General features: G+C 46.5%; 1 pseudogene; it reads right to left on the bottom strand.

Moving 5' to 3' along the window:
* Nucleotides 1-2651: 2651 nt before the first annotated feature.
* On the bottom strand, nt 2652-5842 carry LOC124689662 (annotated as a pseudogene).
* Nucleotides 5843-10815: the final 4973 nt, after the last annotated feature.

The following is a 10815-nucleotide window of genomic DNA, read 5'->3' as shown; positions in this document are numbered from 1 at the left end:
TTTTTCTAGATACATATACTTCAACGTGTGTAGATACATGTAATTCTAGACAAATATACGATATTTATTTTAAAATAGAGGGAGTATACATCAATGAGAATATGTCAACGCTGTAAGACAGTAGAGCACCAAAAGAGTTTGTTGTCTGGTGGACAATCACCTTCTGGAACCTTGTCAACGGATAAATGAGGACGTATATTTTTCCCATGGTACCAAGACTATATTTCATGTTAGCGTCCACTCAGCTTTAGAAAAGCCCATTCCATCCCAAAAGTCCGGACCGAAGGGAGGAGGAAAGCTCTTCCTTATAAGATGGTCACAGCCTCTTTCCGTAAGCGAGTTAGGACTACACTTGAGCAGCCTCCACCGACGCCATAAGCAGCCCTAACATCACATCCCTCGGAAAGTCCTAGGAAGGCATGACGATGCTTGATGTTAGCTATACTCAGGTTTAGCCAACACTCACCCAATTCAGATGTTTATGCGCATGCGGCCTACTCCATCCCAAAAGCCTAGACTGAAGGGAAGATCAAAACTCTCCCTTATAAGCTGGTCACAGCCTCCTCATGTAAGCGAGCTGGGACTAAACTTGAGCAACCTCCACCGGCGCCAACGACAACCCTAACATCGATGTTAGGTACCAAGCGTTGCCACTGTCTTTAGTCCCACCTCACTAGTGTGAGGGGTTGCGACTGCTTATCAAGGGGAGTAGCCATCCTCACACCAGGACAATCTTTTGGGATGGAGAGGGCTCTCGCTTGTGGGCTGGGCTAGATGCGCCGAACACGCCGGAAACGCAACACGAGTGTGAAGCTGGGCCTAGGACGCTAATAGTGGTATCGGAGCCAACATCGCCATGCCCGCCTAGGGGGCTTCCTATAGGGATGTGGTGTGGCTCTACGGCGGGCAACGTGGTGATGGTGGTGGTCTCCTTCTTCGGTCATGGGGATGGCGAGGAGCAGACGGTGGGGGATCCTAGTGTTGATGGCGCTTCGGCTTTGGCAACTCTCAGATCGTGTTTCGGAGGCCTAACTTGGGGACATCGGGCGGCTGAGTTCTCGGGTGTGGTGTGCTGATGCTTCCGGGTGAAAGCTCAGCGCCTCGGTGCCAACGGCGGCGATGCCTGCGGGTCTTGTAACCTTCTTGGGGGCGTCGTTGTGGGTATCCGCCCCGCGGTACAACTCCGGGTGAATACCCCATACCTCGCGGTCTCGACGATGGTGGCGCAGTGCATCGTCGTGGAGTCCCGATTGAACTCGATTTCATGCCAATGTCCTCAGTGGCAAGTTTGGGTTTCTGTGTTTTTTGTGTGTGTTTTCTTTGATCTGCTTTGTAAAAAGGTTCTCTTCTCCACCTTCTATCAGTTCGGTCGTTGAGGCTTTATTTATAAAGCGGGGCAAAAGCCTATTTCGAGAAGAGGGATGTGGTCAGTGACTTTAGTCCCACCTTGCTAGCGGGAGGGGCGACAAGCAGCTTATAAGGGAGAGTAGCCATCTTGTGGGCTGAGTTGAATGTGCCAAATGTTTGGAACGCAACACGAGTGTGTGGAGCTGAGCCTGGGATGCTAACACATCATTTGTCATGTTTTTTTTCTTATGCATTCAACAACAATGGACTATACCTGTTGATTGCTTTACCATCACAATATATATGGTGAATATTCCGCCACATAAAATTCATGAACGTTTCAAATTCAAGTTTGCAGATGACTTGAACTTGAAACCTTCAGCACACAACTTCCTAAAGGGGAAAAAATGAACTGTGGCAGTGCCACCGGCAGATTGCCTATTTTGGGCCGTGCTGCTGTGGCCACTGGGCCAGCCTTTCTCGATGCCTGCGTCTCTGTCTCTCTCGCGCCGCCAGATGAACCCCCACAAGCCGGAACCGGCGAACGGCGGCCGCCGCCATCTTTTACCCGAGCACCGCGTAGAGAGCGGAGGTCAGCGATCGCCGCTCCATCTCCTATATTTCGTTAATCTTGCTTGTAGACGCTGATTGCGCGTTGTGGCGTGGGAGATTTGTGGTTCCGGATGCTGGCCTCCATGATTATCCATCGCAGATCGCCCACCTGGCGCCTGCTCAAGAATTAGCCCAGACCAAGCTAACAAACTTTTTAGGTAGAAAAGTATAGGAGCAAACTCCCACGTGGACTTCGATTCAGAAAAATGCCATAGCAGGGTCAGTTGGTCAGCTTCTTGGCCTAATGTTGATGTTTTTACTTTTTACAGACCCAGGCCTTAATATGAACCTTAACATTTGGTGGAAATTTGGTGTCCTCTTAATTTTTACTTCTATTTTCATTTTATGTGCTGTTTCGGAAGCATGTATATGAGTCAATGAGTTCCGAGTGTATGCTTGTCATAGCATTGAGTTAGTACTGCTTCATTAGAAGGGTAATTTTCCCCCACACAGTCGAAGCCCCATAACGTGTACTGATTTTGCACCTCAACTCTCCACAGTGTGGAATTCTTAAGGAACGTGATGGGATGAACTGTGTAAATAGTTATAATATGTACACTTGTTTACCATAATATGGAATACAATTGAAGGGAGGGGGTAATCTGTCAGAAGCTTTGTCAAAATAACTGTAAGATCTTTCAGTAGTAATTGTATGGACCTACATCTGCTATGTGTGCTGGACTACAACATAATCATGTATAGCAGCATTCTATCTTAACTGAATTTTGCATCTGCAGTTTGGTGTCTACACTCTCCAGGAAGGAGACTAATTCCTGTATTGTTGGTCTCATGGAAGGATTACGGCTGATGCACTTGCAAGCTGCTTCAAGCACCTTCATCATCTGGTCTTCATACCCTTTACCCTGAAGTGTAGGATCCAGGACCTCAAGCTGCTTCCCTTCTGATATCATATCCTGTACCCAGTTGACGAGTTCTTTTGATGAGGACAAGACCAGGACAGGCCGTCTTCCCGTGAGCAGCTCAAGCAGGACCATGCCAAAACTGTACATGTCACCTCTCAGTGTAGCAACCCATCCTTGCCCATACTCAGGCGGAATGTAGCCCAGAGTACCAACTAACTCAGTTGTGAAATGGGTTTTACTGTCAATCAATCTGGAGAGCCCAAAATCTGCGACATAAGCTTTGAATTCTCTGTCAAGCAGGATGTTGCTGGACTTGATGTCACGGTGGACAATGTGAGGCTTGCAGACACCATGGATATAAGAAAGGCCCCGGCTTGCTCCTTGTGCGATCTTGAGCCGTGTCGGCCAGTCAAGAAACAAGTTGGCATCACCATCGCTGTTGTGAAGCCAATCATCCAGGCTGCCATTCTCCATGTAAGGATATATGAGGAATCTTGAATCTCCCTGTATGCTGTAACCCCAGAGTGGTACAAGGTTGTCATGCTGTGCCATTGAGAGTGCATCAACCTCTGCAGTGAATTCCCTGTCCATCAGACACATAGCATCATTAAGCTTCTTGATGGCCAGCTTAGAGCCATCAGGTAAATCAGCCCTATAGACCAGTCCATAGCCTCCGCATCCGATGATGTTCTCCTGGTGAAAGTTATTTGTAGACTTCACGATGTCAGCGAATGTGAGGTTACTGTCTTCTCCCTTTCCTCGTGGCACTATCACTAATGATTCTTCTGAACCAGTCTCAATTGAATATATTTCCACATCTCCACTGTTGCTGCTCCTGTGCTTGATTGTTGCAAGGAGACACCCGAGCACGGAAAGAGTAGCGGTTCCACCAAAGAACACACCAAACGTAATTGCAAAAATGGATTTCTTGCTCCAGTGTTTTTTAGAGCCTGACGATCTTCCTGCTGAACCACAATTGCGATGGAGAATACGGCCACACAACTTTGGATTCCCTTCAAAGCTAGAACTTAGGAATGTACCAAGCTGGACTCCATCTGGAATTGGGCCTTCGAGGTCATTGTGGGAAACGTTGAATGCTGAAAGGAAGTGCAGGTTCTTCAGTGCTGATGGGATAATGCCTGTAAGATTGTTGCTAGACAAGTCGAGCACCCACAGATTTGTCAGGTTGCAGAGCTGCTGTGGTATTTCTCCTGATAAGCTGTTGGAGCTGAAGTTCAGTATACCAAGTGAGTTCAACTGACCAATCTCCTCCGGGATCACACCAGTGAAGTTATTATTTCCCAGATTCAGCACTTTAGGGAAAGCACTTGATATACGATATTGACGTGATGGAGTTGCATAAACAGGCAGCTCAAAGGCTCTTGGGTCCAAACGTGGTGCCTTTGTCTTTTCTGAATTTAGCATTGACATCTCCATTAAGGCTCTTGGAATTTCGCCTGTAAGGCTATTATTTGATATGTCTAGGTGGAAAAGTAAGTTTAGGCTATTGATCCAGCCTGGTATTGGTCCACTGAGTTGGTTATTTTGCAAAAACAGCATCTCCAACTTTGACAGCTTTGATAGCCAAAGGGGTATGTTTCCTGACAATGAGCAACCAGCTATGGAGAGAACCTGAAGGTTCTGAAAACCATCAACTATTTCATCTTCTGGCATGGATTCACCCATAAAGTTTGTCCCTCCGATAAGCAAGGAAGTGAGGTTCCTACAGTTCTTGAGTATCCGAATCGTGTTTGTGATATTTGTAAAATTGTTGAAACCAAGTGATAGGAAAGTAAGGGTTTTCAAACTGGCTATGTTTGGTGAAAGCTGCCCATACAAGTTGTTGCCAGATATGCGCAGTGCGGCCAGCTTGGTGCAAGAGTATATGCTTTCTGGAATTGTGCCGGTGAATTTGTTGTACAGAAGATCTAAACTCTTCAGATTGAGCAGGCTCGAGAAGTTAACCTTGGTAAGTTCTCCATCAAAGTGGTTGCTCTTGAGGTCAATTGTTATGAGATTTGTGCAGTTGCTCAGAGCTGACGGCAGCTCCCCTGACATGTTGTTGTTGTCCAGACGGAGCTCCTCTAATCTCTTGAGCTGACCAATTGAGTTGGGAATCTTGCCGCTGAAATTGTTCCCTCCAAGATCTAGAGTAGCGAGATTTCTGAGCTTGACTATTTGTGCACCATTGATCACTCCATGTAAACCATTGTCAGGAAGTGAGAGGTACTCCAGGGAGGAAGCGTCGAAGAGTTCATTTGGTAGAGTCCCGCTGAGATTGTTGTGTCCAGCCTTGAGCACTCTGAGCATGGAGCAATTACCAAGTCCAGGAGGGATGCCACCTGTAAATTGGTTGTAGCAGAGTGCAACCACGGCTAGCGATGGTGAGCCTGTGCAGAAATGGCTTGGTATCTGCCCAGTGAAGCTGTTGTTGCTGGCGTTGAGGGTGACTAGGTTGCTCATCACCCCCACGTGGTGGACGATGGAAACCGGCCTGTAAACAGGTTGCTCGAGATGTTCAGTACCTGCAGAGGCCGGACAGAGGTTAAAGACGGCACCTCTTGCATGTCTTCCTTGAGGCGGTTGAAGCTGACGTCGAGGACAATGATGCTGCTGGACGACACCAGCTCCAGTGGTAGGCCACCAGAGAGTGAGTTGTGGGACAGGTTGAGGCGCAGCAGTCCGGCGAGGTTGGCCAGGGACGGCGAGACGTGCCCCTCAAGGCCCTTGGAAGCCACCGAGACATCGGTGACTGTCCCATCCGTGCCACAGGTGACCCCTTCCCACACGCAGCAGTCGGTGCTGTTTTGCTTCCATGACGCCGAGAGGCCGCCGTCCTGTGACAGCCCAGCATGGAACTGCAGGAGGGAGCCCTTCTCCTGCTCCGTGCAAGAACTGACTGGAGAGGCCATGGAGAGCAGCAGCACCACCACAAGAGCACAGCCAAGGAAAGGTACAGGGAATCTGTTGCTGCACTTCTTGCATGAGGAACGGAGCTGCTGCTGCTGCTGCTTCTCCATGGTTTTCCTGATCAAAGCTTTAGCATGAAAGCCAGATGGTTAAAACCTGATTCTGACTGGACCTGGTCAGGAAAGAGCATGAGGAGGAAGGAGGAGGTTTTGGGTCAAGGGTCAGAGGATCCACACTGATGTTGTGTGCACTCCTCAGGCAGGCAGCAGCTTCCTGGTTCACACCAAAACATGCACGTTTCGGTTGAGGCCACTCTGCAAATCTGCAATTATTTATCGAATCTGCAATTATCTATCGAAAAGCGCAAGCCCTCTTGCGCCAAAAAAATAGCTGCTTTTGGTAGCCACCCTTTGATTCGTGATTATTGAATTGGTAATGGTACATGATGCACTTGTTTAATTGCGTTATGATCAGGTAGATACGATGTGTTAGGACATGACACACAGAGCTTTTACCGACTTGACTATATTATTACTGTCTTTTTTTATGGCATGGCAGCAATTATTGAGTGCTATTCTGGACAGTGATGACCATTGTTTGGTTAATTGTATTTTTACTGCTAGTCCGTTCACTCTTCTTTGTTGTATTTCACATGCACAATTTTTGTTTTGTTTTAACTCTAGTTATTTTCTTATTTATATGTTCTACTTAGTATGATATGTGCTTGCAGTTGTTAGGCCACGAGATTCTCTTTCTAAACTAGTCTTTAGTGGCTTATGTGCTTGGTTTAGAGACTGAGTGGGCAATAATATCTTGTCTTTTTTATAAAGATATTTATGTTATTTATTTTGGGGGTAGTTGGTTTATTTTTCTCCTCAAATCTAACCGAGTGTTGGTTGGCTTCCAATTTGGCATACTTGAGTCTCTCCAGTTTCATAGGCTGTAGGCCTGCAACAGCTCTCTTTCAGGAGATGACATTTTTTTTTATTAGATATTGTTGTTTCGATCTCGTTAAGTCCATAATGATATTCAAGTAGTGCTTCGTAGTTGCGAACACATCTATTAAGCGCCAAGTTGCCTGCCACCTTGGCATGGATGAAGTTCCTACTTGGCCACCTTGGCATATAGCGCAGAAGTTTACATGGGTGATTAGGGTTCGTCGTGGTGAACATACTTCGTGCTTGAAGCAGTGTTTAAGTTTTTTTTTTCCAGTGGGCTGTAGCTAGACTATGGTGAGGTTTTGCCATACGTGGGACATGAATTATTTGTTGGGCTTCTTCTGTAGTACTGTACAAAACAGACCGATAGAGCCCATACAGAATGACAAGGTCTGAAAACGGTCCATGCAGACTGAAGGCTACGTTTCCTGGCCCAAAGCCCACCTATTTAGCAACGGAGTGGAGCCTTTTCCGTTTCCATGGCCTTCTGCTTCATAGGCACCATCCCTCCACTCTACACTGCTCTCGTCGGAACTGCCTCCTCCTCCAGACCTCCACCGCTACCGTATACGGGCCACGTCGTTATTTCCATGCTCGCTTCCGCCGCCGGTGACTTCGGGAGCCTCCGTGGGGAACGGCACGTGCCCAAGCTGCGGTCTCGGCAGTAGCGAAGTGCGCTCAGCCTGCTTGACGGAATGCAGACCCGGTCATCGTTGCTTGGATGGCGACTGTCGCCGTCGAGGATCTCGGGACGGCGTGTGGATCATGCTTGCGGCGCGGCCTTGCATGTAGGTTTCTTGACCGCGTAAATCCGTTTGATGTGGTTGGTTCTTCTGATCCCCATTATTCCCCCCTGTACTACTGCTAGTGGCGGTATATTGTTAGTCACTTAATCTGTTATGCATGGTGACTTCCTGACATTCCATACACCTTAGTGGTAGTGCATCCTCAGTTTACCATTCCAATCAATTCCATGCTTAGACCAAGCATTCTGTAGTGTCTACCAAACCAACTGCAACTCTGTTGGTTTTTAGTACATCCATTGACCCAGGGAAAACACTATGTTGTGTCTGCACTTGAATGGAAAACGGTTTCACTCTTTATCTGGAGAAAATTACAAAAAACCACCACATATCGGGCAGTCGTTTCAAAAAGCAACCACTATTCGAAATCGTTTCAAAAAACCACCACTCTACGGTTAACACGTTGCAAGGTCCACTGATTCACGTCCGACCCGATGTTAATGACGAAACTGACAAAACGGGCCCACTGTCAGGTCTACGTGGCACAGCATAGACGGTGCGCGTTGGAGCGCCGTTGACGACCGTTAACGGCGCAGTAGGGCCCACCACTTGGTCGTTTTTTATGGACGGATCGCGTGGAGTTGACCAGCTCACTCTCCCCTAGCCTAGCCAGTGAGCTTTTGCTCGTCGCCGTCGCCGCACTGGAGCACCGCCGCCGCCTGGAGACTTGTTGCCGTTCCCGCGAGGCACCGACGAGGGAGACGATGCCGAGCTGGCACGACGGGTCGACGAGCTCAGAGAGGCTCCCTGTAAGTGGCCGATTTGAATCTCTAGGGTTTCTGATTTGGGGGAGAATTTGGGGATTTGATGCATTGGTCGATTTACTTCGATTCCGTTTGCATTTTTGCTCAATAGGAGTTCAATGACATCGACTATGCTCCTGATACTACTGAGGAACCTACATTTCATGGATTGGCCGTGGGATCTGGCGAACGATGCCGTGTCCACAACCTTGAGCCGGTGAGATGTGTGGCCTTTGAAGGGCCGAACACTGGTCGTCGTTTCTACCTCTGCTCCATTGAAAATGTGAGTGTTATTCTTTGCTGTTGAACCAGCACAATATTTGTGTGTAATACTCTGTAATTTAACCATAGAAATTGTCTGTATATTTAGTAATTTCATAGCAAAAATCTATGTAATTGAACCATAGCATGTGAACCATTTTTTGGCAGCATATTTGAAATTATTTATGCCTAAACCATTTTCTTTTCCAGTTGATATAAATTAAGGGCAGCATTGTATTATTATGTATGTGTAGAAATATAGATAATTTACTATGGGGAATTAAGTGCACCATAGCATGGAGTGATATATATTTACTGCAGCATATTTGAAATTATTTATGGCTAAACCATTTTCTTTTCCAGTTGATATAAATTAAGGGCAGAATTGTATTATTATGTATGTGTAGAAATATAGATAATTTCCCTAATTGTGCTCATTTTTATGCAGCATGTTCTGAACTGTGGCTTCCATGCATGGGTAGATAGTGAGTGGCCTGAGCCACTACAAAATGCTTTGAAGAAACTATGGGGAATGTACTACTCTAGCAATTCAGGTAGAATTGATGACAAGGTAGAGCATGCCGATTTGTTGAGGAGCTTGCTGTAGAGAAAAACAAGATTGAGAAGAAGTATGCAAGCCTGCTAGTTGATGTGAAGAAATTTGCGAAGAGACTGAAAAAAGAGTGGTGGAGAGAAATTACAAGTTGATAACTTCAGGAGCTGCCGATGAAATTAATGAGCTAAAAAAGGAGGTTGCTGAGTCGAAGCGATTGCGTGAAAACACAGGTCGAGGTCATTAGGGCAAAGAAGGAGGAATTGGAGGCAGGAAGAGAAGCTTGGAAGACAGAAACTGATGCTTTAAAGAAAGAGAAGGATGCATTGAATGAGGAGAAGAGAAAGCTGGAGTACATGCTCTATGACCTGCTGAAGCTTAGCAATGGAAACAAGGACAAGCTCAAAAGGATTAGGGAAGTGTGTGAGGAGGAGTTGATCATTTGATGTCCTACTGCAAAATTGTAATGGTTAATTGTGGTACTGGTAGTTTGTAATGGTTAATTGTGCTACTACTAAGCTATGTAAGTGAACCCAGGTGCTGTAGGTGCTGTATGTGTTCTGTACCCTTCTGTTAGGGTATAGATTTGTGAACCTGTCCATTTGTATGTCAGACTTATCTTATGTGTGAACCTGTCATTGTGAACCTGTCAATTTGTTGTGTACCCTTGTGTTATCTTGTGTGTGAACCTGTCCATTTGTTGTGTACCCATGTGTTATCTATATTGGATTGTACTGGCAGTATGTCAAACTCGAGCTGGTAGTAATCTTCCAGGTTTTTTACAAAAAGCAACCACTTTTGGGGATGTGAATGACAGAAAAGCACCACTCTCATACAGATCCAGCAGCACAAGGTTCAGACAATAACAATAACTGAATATAACATGGTTCATGCAGTAACTAGAAGATAACTGATAGAGAAGATAACTCATTCAGACACTACAAACATAAGTTCCTGGTTCAGACACATACAAACATACATAAGTTCCTGGTTCAGACACATACTCTGCTTGAGATCTACCAGCACAAGGTTTAGACATTACATACATAACTGATACACATACTGAGATCACATAACACCTTTTTTGATATCTGCCATGGTAAGGTTGTCAATGTTGCTTGCTGTCAGGTATCCCTTCATCCTAGTGCTCTCTCTCTTCTCTCTTGTTGGCCTGGGGGCTTTGAATGGAGCTGCAGCAGTTGTAGCAGCAGCAGATGGTCTAGCACTTGGAGCAGCTGATGCTCTACTAGCTGCAGACAGAGCAGATGCTCTAGGACCTGCAGCAGCTTGTACTTCCCGATGCTTCGGTTGATGTCGCTTTCTTCTTAGAAAGTGGTGCTGCTGCAGATGCTCCAGCACTTGGTGATTTCCTCTTTGGTGCAGCTGGAGCAGTTGCACCTGTATTCCTCTTCCATGGTGGAGGGTTCAGAGGTGCAGAAGCTTTCTTCCTCTTAGGTGCAGGAGGAGCAGGTGCTGAAGAGGCTTGGGTAGCAGTTGCTGGTGCAGAAGGAGCAGCAGTTGCTGGTGCAGATGGAGCAGCACTTGGTGGTGCAGCTGGAGCAGCACTTGCTTCCTCTCTGTTCTCCTGTGAAATAAAGAAACATAAGCAACTAATCAAGGTGAACAAGGGATGAAGCATAGCAACTATACCTGATGTTTGTTTTTCCTCATTTCTAATGAAGGCTTCAGTGGGACACCACAGTTGGTGTACTATGCCCAACTTTGCCACAGTTGCCACATGTGATGATTGCCATTCTAGAGGTTTGTTTTGGCTCTGGCACTTCA

Source organism: Lolium rigidum, chromosome 2, assembly GCF_022539505.1.
Source record: "Lolium rigidum isolate FL_2022 chromosome 2, APGP_CSIRO_Lrig_0.1, whole genome shotgun sequence".
Classification (NCBI taxonomy): Eukaryota; Viridiplantae; Streptophyta; class Magnoliopsida; order Poales; family Poaceae; genus Lolium; species Lolium rigidum.
The sequence above is the reverse complement of the archived record's forward strand: the minus strand, read 5'-3'. Positions and strand labels throughout refer to the sequence as shown.